Here is a 21,035-nt window from a genome sequence, read left to right on the forward strand (position 1 = left end):
CTCTTCTGGTGAGAACACCTCATCTGTGTCTGAAAGATTTTCATGAAGTCTACTTGTCCTTATGAGTACAGAGGGTACAGTCATTAAAGCAGTAGAAACTGTAGCCAGAGGACAGAAAATATGTTGAAGAAAAGCAAATCTAGGTGAAGAAAAGCATTTTCTTTTTATTCAATATCAGCACAAGGACCAAGAAAGATTTCCTTGATGGAAAAGATCCAGAATGTTTCAGTAGATTTTGGATGAGGCCCTACAGGTTCTTCTCCTACAAGTCTCAAGTTATGTAGAAAAAACAGAAGTTCTGTATTTCTTATAACTCATACTTGCTTAATGCTACAGAAAACTGACATCTAGAACTAAGCTAAATTAGCAAGACATTTTTTCACTTTTATGTCTGCAAAATGCACAGAATAATGATACTGAGAAAAGGTTCATGGAATTCCTCTGGAGAATGGCCTGTAGATGGTTAAAGTGGCTCACATACTGTTTCAAATGCAAATGTGAAAGTTGATTATGAAAAACACTTTCATATATTCATGGAACTATCCATGTTTGTGAAATGTCTAAAGAGACCATATCTTCCACAGAAGATGTTTACAGCTTCATAGACTGACAAAGGTCAAAAACCACTGGTTAAATAACACATAGATGTAATTGTACATCTTCCTTCAATGGAAACCATCATGTGGCTAAATTCCCATCCACCTCTTTGAAGTGTTGTCCAGAGATGAAAAGGCTCTCTCTTCTGTTATCTGACTGGTCTCCAGTGATTCATGTAAAAAAGAAAAACTTCAGAAAAACAAACAGCCTCTTAGAAATATTTCACAACACTAAATAGTCTTGTTTTTAAAGATGCTTCTCTGCAGACACAGTTGCAGACTTTACCTCTTGGGCAGCTGTCTAATGCTCACTCTAGCATTGTACTGCTGGCAAAACGAGGCAGGTTTTCTCTGAGCAATTAGGTAGGATGAAGAGCTTTGGTAGGACAGTAGGGAAAGAACAGAAATATCAGATCTTTTGCTGAATCATTCAGTCTGTTTGGCAAATCAGCACTTCATGTCTTAATAGAGGTATACTTCATCATCCTTTTATAAAAATTTGCACCTGTATGGGATCATTTAGAGGAGATCAAAGTCATTTATATGTACAGACTAAGAAACAGATAAACTGTAAAAAAAGAAACCCTGGAACTCTGTGACTTGTACTAATTCACCCAGTGAACTTATGGCAACAAAAACAGAAAAACCTGAATACTTGTCTCTGAACACACACGCTAATTAATGCACTAGTTAAAACAATCTGACTAGGAGCAGTTTTGAACTAATATACTGGAAAAAAAGTCTCTCCAAGAACATATTTTAAGTGCAAATGAGTCAATAAACAAAACATGGAGTACAACAAAGGGTCTTGCCCTAAGTGTTTATGTTGGAAAAACAGCCTAAAAACTGACTGAGACCAAAGTACAGTGTGTTTGCAAGCAAAGCAAATACTTGATGACAATACAGGCAACCGAAACAAACCATGGGGTAGGAACAAAAATTTGCTTCTTTTCCCAGGAGAGAGGAAGGAAAGCAGACACAAAATTATACATAAGTTAAATGGTGCTCCCTTACAACATAGAGAAGTAGCATAATTCTTTTCCTCCTTTGTTGTAAACCCTGTGTGACTTAAGGCAAGATTTTAGAATACTATAGACTTTAAACATCTAAAAGCACATCTGAGGATATGGATACACATCTAAATAATCAGGTGCCTTTTCACATCACACTGTTAGGACAATACAATCAGTGTCAGTTAACATCTGCTTTGAATTACTGTTCCTTTGGTTAGTACCCAGTAAACTCATTAGACTCAGGTGCTGTATATGTGACTATAATCATACATTACCAGGCTGGAGAGTAAGAAAGCTTTCAGATAAACAGAAAAGTTAGCAGGTATTTGCTACTGGAAGACAGATAATGATAGTTAGTCCTGTTTTCTTCTGTCATGTACATATATATACATATATATGTTGCAGCAATGTCCAGGCTGGTGGAAGATATAGATGAGACAAATCCAGATAAAAATATTTTTATTAAATAAGGCCCATTTTTCAGAGAGAGCAGTGATTTGCCTCAGTGGTATTTCAATGCTGACAATGGGATGGAGGAAAATGATTAATCACTATTAACTACCATAACTGCTCACTATTATGTACTCTTTTACAAAGTTATATCTGTAAGCAATTTTGTTTGTTTTAAGCACTTGCCTTCTTTCTTTTAACACAGTGCTGCCAGATCTTGAGGTTTTGTCACAAACCTCTACAATTATTTGAAAACTGTGTGCTAAAATAATGTGAATATATAATCATTTTACGTTTTCTTCTTTTCTTTTTTTCTTTTTTTTTAGTTTAACATACATCAAGAGCAATGAAAAGGAGAGTCAAAATCCAACTAGAAAATAATACAATCTGTTAGTTAATCATTATTGTTGTTTTAGATAGTCCGGCTTATAACTTTACTGAATATTTGTGTGGAACACATAGTAATAGCCTCCTCCTACTCAACAAACATTCACATCTTTGGGATTTTGGAGCCAGCTTGTGTTGGGCAGGTATTAATGCTAGAGTGCTATGTGCTTTGGCACAAAGTGAGGAACCACAAGAGTACCAGGAAACCTGGGCCCCTGTCATTACAGACCCTTTCCAAGACCACTGATCTATTCCTGCCTAATGAAGTGCCTTATTCATATGCCAAGGTAAGAGTACGTATTTAAATCAGGGGTTCCTGTTTTGGGGTAATGAAATTACTGGCTCTTGATATGGGATAGTTCTTTCTCAGAGCACAGATCCACTCCACAAGGCTGATGACTGAAACCAGAAATAAAAATTTCCCAGTCCACTCTAAGTTTACCCTCTCCTCAAAGTGTGAAGCTGTCTGTACTGGTAGCACACAACAGAATGCAACAGGAGCAGACCTTCAAAGCCAAAGTGTTGGCGTTGAAGAACTGATGTCCACTGCATGCGGATGGGAGGGGATTGCTGTTTTTGTTTGGTGGGATAATTTCAGGCTAAGTATAGTTTGCTCCTGTGGACTGACTGTCCTTCCATGGTTGCAGTGTATTAGAGTGTAATTATCACTTAATTTCATCTAAACTGAATATGGCTTGGGCATGGACACTTCTTTGTAATGCAAATCAAAGCATAGTAAATGGGGACAAGGCAAATTAAATTCTGATCCTAACTACTGTGTTACAGTGGGCACATCCTGAGCTGTAAGAGGTGAAGAACGCAGCTTCCTTACATTGTAAACCAATCTAAGCCAGAGCTGTTGTGGTCCTACCCCACAATGATTTTCCCCGTGACCCACTATTTGTTTCTCCTCCATTATGTTGGAAAGGTGCTTGCCTGGCAAAGAACCATGTTTTCAGGGTATTCAAAAAGAGGAAAAAAAAAAACCAAACAACAAAACAAAACCAAACACCTTGTTCTATTCACTTCAGTGCTTTTCTCCTTTTGCTCCCACACCCAGCACATTATGGAGTCAGATGAGCTCTGTGTGATCGAGGTGGAAGCACTCAGTTGGTGATAGAGCTGGATATCAGTTGAAAGAGTTCAAAGACAGGGCTATGACAGACCTGCCTGGCTTATAATCAACACAGAGGACTGTATCTTTAGATTGGAGACCAAATTCCCTAAAGAAGCAGCAACAAGATGCACTGTGAAAACATCTACACCTGGTATCTCCATGGTATGACACAGCAGAGATACCAGTCCAGGCCCAAAAGCAGACTTTATAGCTGAGGTGTTCACCAGCTTGACCTTCCCTGTGATCTCTTCACTACATGCTTCAACTAAATCTTTCATTTTTCTTTCGGTACTCAAGTTTTCTCCTTCCTGGGTAATTGCCTTTAACTTCATTCCATGACCTGACAAAAAGGTTTCTATAAGAAAGCCAACAGCTTTCACCATTGCCTGACAGCATGATGAGAGGTGTGTTTAATCCTTGCCTCCCCACAAAGTAATGAGACAGAGAAAACAATTCCTCCCTGGTTTGTCCTTACATATAAGAATGCTCTTATGCATTCCCCATTCTATAACCACACAAAGACTTCAAAGGTTGCAAGGGTCCCCCTGATACTATTTTCACTCTTGCTAAGGTTTTCCTATGTCTCACTGATGGAGTTATTGTATAAATTTCACACAGAATCATACAAAAATACCAGTAAGAGTTTTGCAAATAAATAACAGAAACAGCAGAATGCTATGTCTGTTTCTGTCAGAGATGCGTTAGACATCAATGGTAGTTCATGGTACCAAGCATAACAGGCCTATGTAGAATAGGTGCAAATATGATGGCACTTACCTTTACCCCAAAAATAAGATTCCAACCCACTACAGTTCATCAGACAGGCCATCAGCATTTCAGTGAAGGGGTTTAACTCCTTCAGCAGGAAAATGAATAACCATTACAATAAGTCTAATGGGTATTGTATCAGTGGTACTAAATATTTTGTTGGTTTTTAGTTTTTTATTGCTTTTGTGAGATGCAGTTTCTTTTGCCACCACATTCCCTACTATGCAAGATTTCCCAGTGTGCTTTATGTTAATGACAATTTAATACACGGTAGGAAAACCTTGCTAACTCTTTCTTCACTAATCCATAAAGCCCAATTGTTCACATTAAAAAATAAAACAAAGTTTTCAAATAGTCCAGTATGTGACTCTGGATCACAGCTGTAAAACATACCAACTTTCAGGCCAAATCTTGTCCAGACTGATTTACATCAGCAACATTCTGCCCTTGAAAAAATTTAATTTTTTATTAAACAGTGGATTGCCCTTACAATTATTTGAACATACAACGTCTCTGTACATAAGCAACTTAGTCATTTTGGCTTCTATAGCTCATTACAAGTGTTCTGAAGAAAGAGAATGTGTTTTGACACTGTACAATTCTCACTCTTAAATTGCACTGCCCTCATTACATGTTTAATGGGGGAGTGGTTAGCTTGTTTACTTCTCAGTATGACTCTTTCCCAATCAGTATGAATCTTTACTCATTTGTGTGAATGAGGAAAACCAAGATTTTAACTCTTGTGATTCTTCTCCTGAATGTCACGAGTTGTTTACAAATGTCAGTGGCTGAAGACAAATGAGGTTTCTGAAGAACATCTCGTGGCCAGCAGGGTGTGGAGGTCCTTGTGGTCAGCTGCTGCCTTCTCTCTGGCTGCCCTGTTCGGTGGCCCAGATGGACTCAAACAGCAATGTAGTGGTATTCCCTCTTCTGTCCCCACTTTCCCAAATACCTTGTAATATTCAATTCAACTTTTTGACCAGGACCATGTCTTGAGCTGAAATTCTTATGAAGTTTCCTGTGGTAGCCCTGAGTTCTAATTCTTCTTTTTCAATTCAATTCAATTACGGTCAGCTCAGACCCCATTGTTTTGCAACAGAACAGGATTTTTTTCTCACAAACACTCCTTTACATTTAGGTGCTTGAATATAATCTGCTATTGTATTGCCTAGTCAATCAATACCAGGATGTGCTTGTGAAATATTCTGAAATTAAATTTTGTTTTTATTGTCCTGAATAACTCAGTATCATCAGAGAACTTTGCCTCTTCACTAGTCACTTGCCCCTTTTTTCTAATTGTTTATTGCTTTCTTGAACAATACAGGTCCAAGCAGAGATCCCTGTGGGACTTCAGTGGTGATCTCTTTTCACTTAAAGATGACCATATATTTCTACTCTGAGTTTCCTTTATTTTAACCAGTTTAATCCATATGAAAAAATTCCCTATTTTCCCATTGCCACTTCTTCAAGGGAATTTGGTGAGCAACTTTTTTAGAAATGTATCTAAACTGACATGTAAATGCTTTACAAGGTAATTTTAGATTTTCTTCACCCTAATTCAAGGTACAGACACACTTGGAAATGCCATAATTCGCTTAAGATTTGAGGGAATTTTGATCAGCTCCTGTTTCTTTCTCCCGTTTCCTAGAAATCATGGCACCCATCACTGGAAAGATGGGGATCTGGATAACACAGTGTCCTTTACTGTTACAATCTCTGTCCTTCAGACAAGTCAAAATATGTAAGACACCGAGCAATAAGCGAGATGATTGATTATGCTGTTTGTTAATTACAGTATATTAATAGCCTTATAGAGCAAACTTACATTATGTTGGTGTCCTAAACCTCCTTGAAGTTATATTCAGAAAGCCAAATAAATAGTCAATCTCACAGTAGTCAACCTAATTTCAGGGTTCCATTTGAAAATGGGGAAGAAGAAGGAATGGAGATGAAGGGTGTTCATTCTTTTTTATTATATATTGTACTTCTTGCTTGCAAAGATACTCATATTAAAGATCATGTATATCTCCTTTAATAGTGTTCAGTTTACATATCTGTTGCTGAAGTAAATTCAGATAAGTGCACGTTACTTGAAGTTAAAGATTTAGCCTTGCCCTTCATCTCCCAGCCTTTCTCAAAATGTTGCCTTTTCATAGGTGGAGGGGATTAAAGCTCAGTGAAAATACCAAGAAGAATTCTACATAAGAAAAGAAAGAAAGAAAAAAAAGCAACAGTGCTTATGTTCATTTCTCTATGTTCTCCTCTGAAATCTCAGTTAAATGGTTTTGCAGCTGGACTTTCTAAGTGCCAAGTCCTTTTCAGAGAACATTTGCAAAACTGCTCCTGAAGATGGTCTTGAAAAGATAAGGCTGAAAATTGTTAGTGCTTACTGAACAGATGGAGAGGATACCACGGGAGAGATAAGAGGAAGAATAGGCATTCAGAATGAGTAGAGCTAAGGTAAACAACTAGCCTGCCAACCCCCCGGGCCTAAAAGAACCAAAAACAGGGGTGGAAAAAAAAATTTAAAAATGCAAAAGCCCCTAATACAGTAACAATGTCAATAAGAAAATCAATCTTCCTGCAGAAGAACTCCCTGAACACTGGCTGCAAAAAAACATCAATAGTTGCTCAGACCACGATTTGTTTTAAACATGTCAATTCTGTCTACACTGATATTAACCAAGCATAAGTAATAACCAATTCACTGAGCCTTCACAAACATACAAGTGTAGTATTAGAGCATGTCAAGCCATCTGAGACTAATTTGAGGTCTGCAGGATTTGGAAGACTTAAACTTAATATCATTGGACTGGAAAAACTTCTGACAGTTATCATGGCCCCATGTGTTTATTACAATGTGCACAAAATATATACATACTAACGATGGAAAAGCTGCAACATTGAGTTTTCAGTGTTACGTGAAGTGGTAGAATAAAATATGGTGACAGACCTTTTTTTTCAGCACAGCTCTTGTAGGAAGTTGTTAGGGTTGTTTTTAATTTTAAGTTTTTGCGAAGGGTCAATTCATACAGCCTTTCCTCAGTAAATCTGTGATTTGGGGCAACTTCGAGCAATTTGTAGAATACAAATACAGAGGAACCCTGCAAGAGGATATTTTTCTTGAAGTAGTCTCTCATTATTACTTCTGTAGGAGTTGATACTCTGAGTCAGGTAAGGACATGTTCCTAGAGCTTATCTGGTAATTAAGAGAGTGATTCTCACTGTATGACTCCACCTAAGATAGTCTCTGAAAGTTAACATTGGAAGTCTATGGAAGTCTATTGGAAGCCCTAAACCGTGAAACTGTTCCTTGGGTGGAAGGAAAGAATAGGCCTACCCTTTTGAAGGATGACTGGACAACCGGGCTGGGAAAGTCCAGTAATATAGGGAACTGCCTCAAAGAGAGTTCAGGATGCCATGTGGTTTCTCTTTCAATCACCAACAAGATGGCACCTTGAGAAGTCATGTTCTGTGTCTTGTATCTCAAGATACAAACCTGGTCAGGGAAGAAGGAAATGAGGACCATGAACACTCATCTTTCGTCCCATGTCCTGCACTGAGTTATGAGATCCACTGAGGGATGAGAAAAAATAGTAGAATATCTTATGGCAGATGCTTCAGAGTTTAAAACAAGTCCCAGTCCATCAGCACAAGAGGTCAATGTACCATACAGGATTGCACTTGTTCTGGCTCCTGCAACTGCATGCTGAAAACGTCCTTTTAGGCTAATCTGATAAACTCTTAGATATATGCTTTACTCTGTAAAGTAATGTATATTATGTTCAAGGGAGAACAACAGAATTAACAGTTTGTGCTTATGTTGCCGATTAAAACCATAAATTGACATGTTCAAGGAAAAAGTAGTTAATGCTAAAGATGACTAGGTTGGTTTAACATACTGCTAGCCCTATCATATTGCAAACTAATCACCTTTTGAAGAGGATTAAATTAAGAGTGCAAATGGATCTGCCCCACTCTCTGGTTGCACAATTGCTCTGTCTGATGGCAGGAAGGCAGCAGGAACATATAGCTTGGGAAGGACAGAGCAAGTCTCCTCTAGAAGGGGCTCTCTGCATGTAGGCTGAACTAAGTGTATCCTACATCACTTTATCCGTTTGCCAGCTCAGCTTTTGGCTATGCCTTGGCCTGGGCACAGCAATCATTTACTAGCCTGAAGAAATACTGCTTTTCTGCATGGCCTTTGAGTGACCCGTACCAGTTTTAGCTTAGCTCACAAACTAGGCAGGCTAAAATTCCTACCAAGATGTAGCTCTTCTGAATCTGAAGCCAGACTGCTCACTTTCGCAGCTGCGTGCTGATCAGTCAGCAATAACTCCATGGGCACTGTGTAAAATCTGAGTGTGGAAAGAGAGATTGTAGTTTTAATGCAAGTTAACAGTTATAAAATCACAGAATAATCTAGTTTGGAGGTAAAAAAGCCCAACCCCTTTTTCAAAGCAGGGCCAACTTCAAAATGAGATCATGGTGCTCTGTGCCTTGCTCAGCTGAGTTTTGAGTATCTCCAATGACATTCAAAGTACCTTGGTACCTACTGTGAATGGTTCTGTTTATATCAAAAAGTTATTATGCTAGTTAATACTTGTTTGCTAATACATCATTAAGGGAAGATTGTTGTTACCTATATGGACTTACTCTAAAAGATTATGAAGAGTTTAAAAGAGACAAAATTACCCTCTTTAAATTCCAACAAGATTTCACATTTCCCTTCATTCACTTGTGAACATTTATCTTCACAGAATCACAGAATCATTAAGGTTGGAAAAGACCTTTAAGATCATCAAGTCCAACCATCACCCCAACACCACCATGCCCACTAAATCATGTCCCAAAGGGCCATGTCTACAAGTTTTTTGAACACCTCCAGTGATGGTGACTCCACCACCTCCCTGGGCAGATTGTTCCAATGCTTGACCACTCTCTCTGTAAAGAAATTTTTCATAATATCCAATCTAAACCTCCCCTGGCGCAACTTGAGGCCATTTCCTCTCGTCCTATCACTAGTTACTTTGGAGAAGAGACCAACACCCACCTCACCACAACCCCCTTTCAGGTAGTTGTAGAGAGCGGTGAGGTCTCTCATCACAGAGATGGCAACTCTCTTGGTTGTCCTACACATGCCCTGTGAGCACCCTCAAGACGAACCTCTCCATAATCTTCCCCAGTACTGAGGTCAGGCTGACAGGCCTGTAGTTCCCGGGGTTCTCCTTCTGGCCCTTCTTGCGGATTGGCAAACCTCCAGTGATCTGGGACCTCCCCTGTTAACCAGGACTGCTGATACATGATGGAGAGTGGCTTGGCAAGCTCCTCCACCAGCTCCCTCAGTACTCTTGGGTGGGTCCCCTCCACTCCATGGACTTGTGAGTATCCAGGTGTCATAGCAGGTCATTAACTGCTTCCTCCTGGATTATGGGGAGTTTATTCTGCTCTCCATCCCTGTCTTCCAGCTCAAGGAGCTGAATAACCTGAGGATACCTGGTCTGGCTATCAAAGACTGAAGGAAAGAAGGAATTAAGTACCTCAGCCTTTTCCTCATCCTTGGTGACAATGTTCCCCCTGCTCCGCATCCAATAAAGGATGGAGATTCTCCTTGGTTCTCTTTTTGTTGTTAATATATTTGTAAAAACTTCTTCTGTTATCCCTTATGACCAGATTGAGTTCTAACTGGGTGTTTGCCTTTCTAATTTTCTCTCTGCATGACCTAACGAGAACCCTGTACTCTTCTTGAGTTGCCAAGGATGTGTTGATCTTAAACAGCTTTGAGTCAGTTCTGGGAGTTCTGATATGAGAATGGACTTCTGCATATATTAACATTAAAGAGAAGTTGAAGACTATCTGAATGTGTGTTTCTTTCCTTAAAAATTAAAAAAAAAACAGTCTCCAGATCTAAAACATTATGCATTTATATGCCCACTTAGCATACTTTAATGCTCTTTTAGTGCATTTTCCATTTTTTTTACGTTTTCAATCTTCGCAATTGCTAGCCAGAATTTCCCCAGATACATATATTTGGCACTGTGTACACTCATTTTCAGATAGGCTTACATGAGATGGTGATAGAAAGGTCAAATTGTTTGCACAATATTTTAACCAAGGTAAAATACAGAAGGATTAACAAGGGAAAAAAAAAAGGAAGTTGGACAGGATTTGATTAAATGAATGTTTACATACTTCCCTCTTTGTTTTCAGTGCAGGTTTGGAACAATAGGGAGGTTCCTTACGAATTAGATTGGGAGGGCTAGATTAAAGAAAATAGGTGGCAACAATGCACCCCTTGAATGTAATTTAACGTTGTAAACTGTTTAATTTGGTGTACATTCAAAGCCAAAGTAAAACTGCTCTGAATTTCAAATGTCAGATCTGGAATAAGTTTCTAATTCTTTGAAAGATTAAAAAGTTAGATCAAAGCTGTTAAAGTGGGTAATTATTTCAGTGGGCAAAATTGAAATGAGGTTAAGGTATTAACTGGATATGGTATCCATGCATTTATGATGTATGACAAACAGCAGTCTTCATATCTCTAAAATGTATTTTTCCTATCTCATCATGTCCCTGATGCAGTTCCAGCAATGAATTGAAATTTGATCTTTGTAACATGACAGAAAGATACTAAGCTGCGTTCTGAACTTTTTTTTTGGTGGATTTTTATGGCTACAATTAGTATGGACTTGTGATCTACATTTTTTCACATACGCTACTGTCCACACATCTGAGAACTGATTCTGAAAGTTTTGTGACAGTTATCACTATTTATCAATGACAATAATAGACTCACTATAACTCCCTCACAGTTAACATTTTTCTTCAAATAAAAATAGTGATAAGAAATGTGTGAAGTTCATGACCTTAGATTTCAAAATAGTTCATGGCAGATGCATTTTTACAATGAAGAAACAGGCACATAAAGGTAGTGTAATGTAATGAAGATTGGTAAGCAAATTGAAGACAGACTTTGAAACTGGGGAAAAAGATTTTTCATTCCTAGAATAGTTATGCATGGATAATGCTGATTGCCTACTGTAACATTGTTATTATTTATAAGAGTATTTCCTCTGTTCAATAGGAAGAGGCCATATTATTTTTACTTTTGTAGATTGCAATGAATTAGAGCCCAAATGTTCTAACATATAGCCTGGATTTGAAGCAAGTAGAATCAAAGCAGTACAATTCATTTACACATTTTAAAGGCTTCTTCAATTACTTTGATGTTACAGGAGGAAAACTGCAGAAAAGGAAAACTTTTTTTCTAAAAAGAACCTGACTGACAGTTCATGGAAACTATGTCCTCCATTAGTCAACAGAAAAAACACAGCAATGATCTTGTCATTTCTGCCAGCATAGTTAAGAGCAGTAATTGATAATAGCTTAATTTGTGGCTTTAATTATTTATATATTTGTCCAATATAAATACAATTGGAACTTAAAATGTATTACGGGGGAAAAAAAACCACTGACAAGATCTCCCCCAGTTGTTAGTAATCCAGGACAGCTCTGAAACATGATTTGAAAACACCAGTCTTCCTGTCTCATTGTCAGGCACCTGAGTCATTCTAAAGAAGCTTTAAATTTTGCAAAAATGAAAATGGATGACTGTCCAAAACAGTACCTATAATCTGGTTTGTAAACTGAGGATACAGTTGGCCTTTTGGGTTGTGAGCACACATTGCTTGCTCACATCCAGCTTTTCACCCACCGGTACCCCCAAGTCCTTCTCAGCAGTCCTGGCCAGCAGGTTGAGGGAGGTGGTTCTGTCCCTCTACTCCGCTCTGGTGAGACCCCACTTGGGGTCCTGCATCCAGCTCCGGAACCCTCAGCCCTCAGGAAAGACATGGGCCTGTTGGAGCTGGTCCAGAGGAGGGCCACAAAAATTATCAGAGGGATGGAATACCTCTCCTTTGAATAAAGGCTGAGAAAGTTGGGGTTGTTCAGCCTGGAGAACAGAGGGTTCTGGGGAGACCTTACTGCAATCTTTCAGTATACAAAGGTGACTTATAAGAAAGACGGTGACAGACTTTTTAGCAGGGCCTGTAGCGATAGGATGACAAATAATGGTTTTAAACTAAAAGAGGGTAGATAGAAGGAAGAAATTTTTCACAATGAGGGTGGTGAGGCACTGGCCCAGGTTGCCCAGAGAGGTGGTAGATGCCCCATCCCTGAAAACATTCCAGGTCAGATTGGACGGGGCTCTGAGCACCCTGATCTAGTTGTAGATGTCCCGGCTCACTGCAGAGGGATTGGACTTCGATGACTTTTAAAGGTCCCTTCCAACCCAAACTATTCAATGGTTCTATAGTAAACATAGCCCAAGATGGCAGATACTTAGGAACTGTGATCTAACCATATAAAATGAAACCGTCTGAATTAAGATTTTTCTTGAACCCTATAACCAAGACAACATGTGCAGTCATTAATGTTGTCTAGTCCCCTTCTGGAGAAGTTCAGCTCAAGGAGTATTAGACTGGATTAAATTAGAAAATAATGAGGTCCTGATAGAGGAATCAAAGAGTGGGCTGGACAGAGCACAATGGAGTCAATAGGACAGCTGAGTAAGCAAGGAGATTTCCTCTCTCACTTGTACCATTGCTAGGAATATTTTAATTTAGGTTTGGTCCCTGAATGAGTTTTGTCATTGAAAGTGGTCTTGAAAAAGCACCAAGTCAATTTATCCCCATTACAAGGCCCTTTTCACTGGCAGTCCCTCAGTGTTGCTGAGATAAGGAGAGCAAAGGAAATATTTTACAGGGACCTCCAAACTAATTGTGGGTGGAACAGAAGTTAGATTAGATACTTCTCCAATTAGAGATGATTACTGATGCAGACAAACAGGCTTTTCTAGGGCAGAAGCCCGCCTACTCCTGACTCTTTCCTCTTTCCTTTCTGAAAAATGTTTTCATTTCACTGTCCCTTCCTTCCTATGTCTCACAGTTGCCCACCTCCACAAGACGCTGCCCCAGAATCCCTCTTTGTGTACTCTTCATCTCTTCAAACCTTCCTCTCATTTTCCCAAACTCATTTGTGCTTAATCCTTCCCTCCCACCTCGGTAACTCCCTCCCTCTGTTTCACCACAGAGCTGGACTTATTCATGGAAGCTAGTTAAAATGAAAAGTTATCACAATCTCTTTATTTTAGAGGAAAGACCTAACATCCTCAAAAGCACACTGCTATGAGTAATGTGCTTTCACTTAACTGTCCCAGTGTAAACACCTATCTACTCCAGACCCTCCCAGTTCACCCAGTCTTCTCACTTATTACTGCTCCACAGCCAAAAACTCCCCAGGACAGACTCTTCTTGCAGATCCTCTCCCCTCCAAACACCACCCGGTATTGAGCTTGGAGTTGTCTGAATTTTCTGTGCAGGCTGACAGCCCCTCTGTCCCAGTGGCGACCAGCACCCCCTGCCCTTCTTTCCAAGGCTGCTGTCTGTAAGTAAGCCAGCCAGCCCACCTGCTTGCGTCCTCCTGCAGAAGCCAAGCTTCAACTCCTGTGTCTGGCTGGGTCCCTGACACCCCAGGCACATTTAATAACAATCTACCCAAACAGGGCTTTGACAGCAGAAACAAGAGAGCATGCTGAAAAGAAAAGGAAAAGAAGAAGAAGAAGAAGAAAAAGAAGAAGAAGAAAAAGAAAAAGAAGAAGAAAAAGAAGAAGAAAAAGAAGAAGAAAAAGAAAAAGAAAAAGAAAAAGAAAAAGAAAAAGAAAAAGAAAAAGAAAAAGAAAAAGAAAAAGAAACAGAAAAAGAAAAAGAAGAAGAAAAAGAAAAAGAAAAAGAAGAAGAAAAAGAAAAAGAAGAAGAAAAAGAAAAAGAAAAAGAAAAAGAAAAAGAAAAAGAAAAAGAAAAAGAAAAAGAAAAAGAAAAAGAAAAAGAAAAAGAAAAAGAAAAAGAAGAAGAAAAAGAAAAAGAAAAAGAAGAAGAAAAAGAAAAAGAAGAAGAAGAAGAAAAAGAAAAAGAAGAAGAAAAAGAAAAAGAAAAAGAAGAAGAAAAAGAAAAAGAAAAAGAAGAAGAAAAAGAAAAAGAAAAAGAAGAAGAAAAAGAAAAAGAAAAAGAAAAAGAAGAAGAAAAAGAAAAAGAAAAAGAAAAAGAAGAAGAAAAAGAAAAAGAAAAAGAAAAAGAAAAAGAAAAAGAAAAAGAAAAAGAAAAAGAAAAAGAAAAAGAAGAAGAAGAAGAAAAAGAAAAAGAAAAAGAAAAAGAAAAAGAAAAAGAAAAAGAAAAAGAAAAAGAAGAAGAAAAAGAAGAAGAAGAAGAAAAAGAAAAAGAAAAAGAAAAAGAAAAAGAAAAAGAAAAAGAAAAAGAAAAAGAAAAAGAAAAAGAAAAAGAAAAAGAAGAAGAAAAAGAAGAAGAAGAAGAAAAAGAAAAAGAAAAAGAAAAAGAAAAAGAAAAAGAAAAAGAAAAAGAAAAAGAAAAAGAAGAAGAAAAAGAAGAAGAAGAAGAAAAAGAAAAAGAAAAAGAAAAAGAAAAAGAAAAAGAAAAAGAAAAAGAAAAAGAAAAAGAAAAAGAAAAAGAAAAAGAAAAAGAAAAAGAAAAAGAAGAAGAAAAAGAAGAAGAAGAAGAAAAAGAAAAAGAAAAAGAAAAAGAAAAAGAAAAAGAAAAAGAAAAAGAAAAAGAAAAAGAAAAAGAAGAAAAAGAAAAAGAAAAAGAAAAAGAAAAGAAAAAGAAAAAGAAAAAGAAAAAGAAAAAGAAAAAGAAAAAGAAAAAGAAGAAAAAGAAAAAGAAAAAGAAAAAGAAAAAGAAAAAGAAAAAGAAAAAGAAAAAGAAAAAGAAAAAGAAGAAGAAAAAGAAAAAGAAGAAGAAGAAGAAAAAGAAAAAGAAAAAGAAAAAGAAAAAGAAAAAGAAAAAGAAAAAGAAAAAGAAGAAAAAGAAAAAGAAAAAGAAAAAAAAGAAAAAGAAAAAGAAAAAGAAAAAGAAAAAGAAAAAGAAAAAGAAAAAGAAAAAGAAAAAGAAAAAGAAGAAGAAAAAGAAAAAGAAGAAGAAAAAGAAAAAGAAGAAGAAAAAGAAAAAGAAAAAGAAAAAGAAAAAGAAAAAGAAAAAGAAAAAGAAAAAGAAAAAGAAAAAGAAAAAGAAAAAGAAAAAGAAAAAGAAAAAAAAAGAAAAAAAGAAAAAGAAAAAGAAAAAGAAAAAAAGTATAGTAATCCTACATCCTCATCTTGCTACTCTTTATCCAATACCAAATAAGCTTATTAAAAGAGGAGTATGCACTTTGTGCTCTCCTGGTAACGCTGAATTAAATCCAGACAACTCAAGGAGACTGTTCAGAAGGGAATTTAAAGGAGGGGATTGCATTAGCTGAATGGAGAACGAAATAAGGTATAAACAAGTATTTCAGCAAAGACAGGGTCAGGGTGAGGGCAAACTCTGGCAAGGGTCCAACCATAGTGATAAACCAGAGGGAGATGGTCATGGAAGAAAAAGTTCAGGGTCAGCAATGACAATGAGGTTTCTCGCCCTGGGGAGAAAAGTCAAGGTCTAGAGACATGAGAAAACTTTAGCCTAATTAACAGCTCTCCTTGCGGAAAAATTGGTGCCAAAATAACATAGCTTAACTATTATCACCATCATTAGGGGAACCCATGTATCTTTAACTTCCTATCTAGTTAGTAAGATGGCACGGCCCCGCAGCGTTTCCACTGGACTGCCTCCATCCATCCAGGCTGACACAGTAAAGCACTTCACGCTGCGCAGCCTGGAGACCTTGCACAGCCCGGGCAGCGGCTCCCCTCTCCTCTGGAAAAGGCAATGGTGGTGGGAGGATGCGGTCCTTTGCCTCAGAGATGCCATCTGGACATGACGGAACCAAGTCATGAAATGCTGAGGTGAACAAGTGGAACAGGTTGGTTTGTTTAAGGACGTTCCTGAAGTGCTGTAAAACAATGCATTTGCTTGTTTTCGGCTCCCTGCATGTTCTGTGACAGAGATTCATCGTGTCCCTACTTCATAAGTCCTTTTAGAGAGGGAAAAGCGATGAATAACAAAACACCTTGACCTTAAAGAGCTCTGCATTGGGGAGTTAATTCAAACAGGGCCTCATTTCACTGCCTTTACTTAACTGTTAAGTGAGCATTTGCAACTCAAAAGCGAAGCATGTCATGATTGCTGGATTCCAATTAGGTTACCCAAGGAGTAGGTACCACTCACTTTCAGTAAAAACATGGAAATTTGACCCAAAGATTTCTTTAGTAGAGATTGGGTTATGGAGGAGTGCAGCTCAAAAAGTAGAGGAGTGCAGGCATACAGTGTAGTTTACTGAAAATGTGTGCTTTCTCCTCCTTTTTCTCAAGACATTTTAATTTTTCAACATTTCAACATATGGACTGCCACTGCACCTTTAATTCCCATTAAAGGAGACCAAGGAGAATGAAAAACAGAAAGCTTTGGGTAACAGTTCTTCTGGTGGAAGTGAGACCTGAATCCGGCCACATATAGCAGCCTGGTGATGTCTGATACAAGCCATTAAAAATGCCCCATGTAGTCAATAAATTACAGCTGTGAAAATGGAACCAAATCTTTTTAATGTGCTTTCCTCAAGAACATTTTTTTATCTACATCTGGGTGTTTGCCTAAGCCCATGTGTTATTACTTAACCTCTGAATCTATCAGGTATATGGACAATAAAATCTACAAAAGTTAAAGCCTAATTTAGTAAGGATTGGTCTGGTTTCTCTGGATTTCCTGTACTTTTTAAAGCAAGCATTAGCTTTGTTACCTGGAGCGCCTGCAATTGCTAGCGCTCCCGAGCAGCTTACAGTGTAGGAAATAAAAGGTATTACGGAGTCTGAGTATAAAAATTTATGTCATATGAAGATCTATTTTTCATTATTTATTTATGTTATGTGTGAGACAGCAAAGCGTGCAGGTCAATGGCAATCAGGTACGCAGCAGTGTTCCTTTACTACCTTATTCTGTTAGCCCTGCTGCTCCTGGAGAGAACACAATGAGCTGAGACGGGTCTGGAGAGGACAGGTCCTAGGCAGGGGTGCGGAGCCAGGGGTGGCAGAGGGGGACTGCGGATTATCGTAAAAAGATCCTCCCTTAACAAATGTGAAAAAAAGTAATGTTTGGATAAACTTCACTGACGGTACGTTCGATTTTGCAATTTTTCTCGCTCCTTAATAAATACTGTACTTTAAAGGTTGAATATTTTACCTTTAAAACCATTGGTGGCACAGTGAGTACATAGAAAATTATTATAGCTATTGATAGAGGAAGTGTCCGGGAACTGAGAATAGGATGAACATCAACTCTTTTTTCTCTGATAATGAAGACTTTTAAAATTATTTTTGAAAACAAATTGCTGCTGCATGCAGTATTGTCTGACGTTTTAAGCAGATGAAATAATGGGAGAAATATCGGATGGTATAATTGTTTTAATTATGCATATTCAAGTAGGGTGTTTAGCTGTCACTTTAACAAGTAAAAGAAGTGAAATGACTACCAAAGCCATTTCTCCTCATTCAGGGAGCTTCGGTGGGCGTTGGAATTTTGTAACATGAAAAGAAGAAAACAGGATTTCCTCCTTATTTTTGTTTTATTTTCAATCTTTTTGCTTAATTATAGTGTTCAATATTGCTGAGAAATTGCATGAGGTCAAATTCAGGACTGAAGCAGAATTTTATACAAGGTGCCTGACACCAAAACTTCATCTAGCTGTCATAGAAGTCATTAGGAACTATATAAGCTTCTTAAACTCCCAGAAAGGACCAAAATTTTCAGACACATGCATAGGACAAATCTGCTGCTGGCACACAGCCAGCATATTTAAAGATGATTTAAAGATTTACATTCTGAGAAGCCAAAGAGGAGATGTAAAAGTCTGACTTCATGTCACTTCTCAAATGCAGACCTACCTACAACTTACATAACCAGATGGTAGTATTAGGGAATTTATTTGTGCCTAAGAAAAAATCAGTTTACAGAATACCATCTTAATTGTATTAAAGTAAAGCATTGCTCTTGCAGTCACTTCCTAAAATTTTGGCTCACTAGTGTCTATCTCTAAATTTAATTTCTTGCCAATCTTTGGGAAATAGGCATGTAAAGAATAACTTTGGAGTTACCTGCTCAGGTGCATAATGAATGGCAGACGTTACCACCATCATATATTCAAGGAGGGTTTTATTTCAGTCTTGTAAATAGAGTTCATCTGGAGAAGAAAGTTCAAGGACATCCTAAAAACCAGCACAGGCTCTAACAACTTCTTGTTTTTCAAGTTTTATTCATTTCACCCACCTTAACACCCATTTCCATCACTGTCTGTTGTTCCAACATGATTGGTTTTTATGAGATTATTTTTTTGGTATTAGTTTCCAACTTTTTCAGAAACATTTTTCTCTTTTCTCCCCATCACCAAAGTCAAAGAAGAATGGGAAACACTTTCATACCAGTAATTTGAAATTACATTGTGAGAAGTACGTGGGATAATAATCTGTGAAAACCGTTCCATGGAAGTGGACTAAAAAACAGTTGTGCAGGTAAATAGGGAAAATTTGAGCTATATGTTCCATGCATTTTGTTCCTATGTACATGAGGTTGAAATCTCCTGACTGTAAATTGAGAAGGTGCTGTCATAATAAACAAGATCAAGAAAATTGCCTCTTAGTGAGCAAATTTTAAACTACGCAGTCAAGCATGTCAGTAAGTACCACATTAGTTTGGTTATTTAGGATTTTAAATTAAATAACATTTCCCAGAAAATGTTGACTTTTTATTAAAGTACCCAGTATCAACATTTGCCACCTGAGAGCCAGAACTTTTCAGATTCTGGATGTTCCTCTATTAGAAGAAGGTTCCAAACAGGTCAAGGTTTGAGTTTTGCAAAATCCTTTGCAACAATTTTAAACTGAACAGAAGAAAGGTCATAGTTTTGATCAGGTCTGAACGTATTTTAAAGGTTATTGAAAACATATATGCTTACTAAAGGCAAGATCCTAAGTGTGCTTTTTGATGATTCCAGTTTAGGCATTACAATGCCAAAACACAGCACCATTTGGATTGCTCAGAGTGCCAGTATTGGGCTTTTAAGATCACTGTACAGACAATGAGGTGAAATACACCTCCGGAAGAAAATTCATGTATTCTAACATTTTTAGGTGCAAGCTCTACATGCAACAACAAGGCAGGTTTTCTGATGCCAAAGTGCAGTGTAAGCAGCCTACACCTACTACTTTCGGGAAACACTAAATGCAAGGTTCCTGAACTGGATGTGAGTATGTGTACTTGGGATCCTGAATGTCAAGCTCTGTCAGTTAGTTCCTGCTTCAGAAGAACTCACTCCCTTTTTGCTATTTCCATTTTCAATTCTGAAAAGTAAGGAATCAGATAAAAGTTTAGGATGTTGCATGGTATGGAGAGCATCAGTAAGAAATGAGCAATAACCCTTTACTTGGTTATTTATTCCCAAAATTACATATATTTTTAAAAAGATGGCTAAAAGTGTTTTAGATATATAATACAATAAACAAAGCTGCATTGGCAATAGGATACATGATATTGCATAAAAAATTTCCTTTTTCTAGTTCCTGTGATTTACAGAGATACATATATGCAACCTGCAATTTACACGTTAATTATCATCTAGAGAACCTATTTATTCCAAAGTGACTGCCATGCACGAATCAGACTGAGTAGAGGGTACATTGTTTAAGTTCCCAATGCATTTATAACATCATGTTTATCTTCAGTGTAAGGATACCTTAGAACTCATCCCTTAATTTAAGCATTCATGTAAATCTATGTTGCTGCGCTCTCTGAATAGACTAGACTAGCCACAAACTCTAGAACCATTATAAAATCCTTTAAAAATTAGCTACATCTTCCCATGCCAGGAAAGGGGACCAGAATTGTTCCACTCAGTGTTAGTCCTGGGCCGTCAGGAGGAATGCCCTTTTGTGCATAATAACTGTGAGAAAAACACTGCACACCAAAAATCACCGAAGGATAACAGGAAACAATCAGTGTAAATAAACTTGTGCCTTAATATTTCCATGTTATGTCAATACATAAAAAGAGATCCTTAAAATCCTAGCCTAAAATAGTTTTAAAGTATCTCATAAAATTAGCAGTCCTACCAAATGTTTATGACATCAAACCCCAGATTTAATAACACAGTGGCTAAAGGAGGCTGTATACTTAGGATATTACTTACAGAAAGAAAAGACCAGTTCTCTTTTTATGAGAAAGGTGTTTTTCTTGTTCAGGACAGCAGCTGATTATCTTCCCACAAGCCCTGAAATCATTTGCATTTGTTTTGTAACTACATTTCTATGCAAATGTACAGCATTCGGCTTAACATCAGCAGTTTTAAATCCACTAAGTGGAGACACTTTCTGAGACTTTGTCAGAGGGAAAGGATTAGAAGACTTAAGCTTGACTGAAATGCTGGTGGAGTATAACTCATCTAAAGAAGTTTCAGGAGTTTAAAAAGTCATCTTTTTTTTTGGTAAACTTTTCCTTCTACTCAAAATAAAAATCTATTTTCCATACCTTGTGAGCTGTAGAAAAGTTTCCCTTCTTTTTTTTCCTTAATTCTTTCCAGGTAATTACTTCTTTTGTACATTATAATAGCTTGTAATTAGTCTGTGCACACCTATACCCCAGTCATCTAGATTCTCTTCCCAACCTTGCTTGCTCCATAACACCAATCAAATTCACTGTTCATTTGTCACCTTTTTATAAGACACATTTGTGCTTT

The sequence above is a fragment of the Phaethon aethereus genome, assembly GCF_964289735.1.
Source record: "Phaethon aethereus genome assembly, chromosome: 3".
Lineage (NCBI taxonomy): Eukaryota > Metazoa > Chordata > Aves > Phaethontiformes > Phaethontidae > Phaethon > Phaethon aethereus.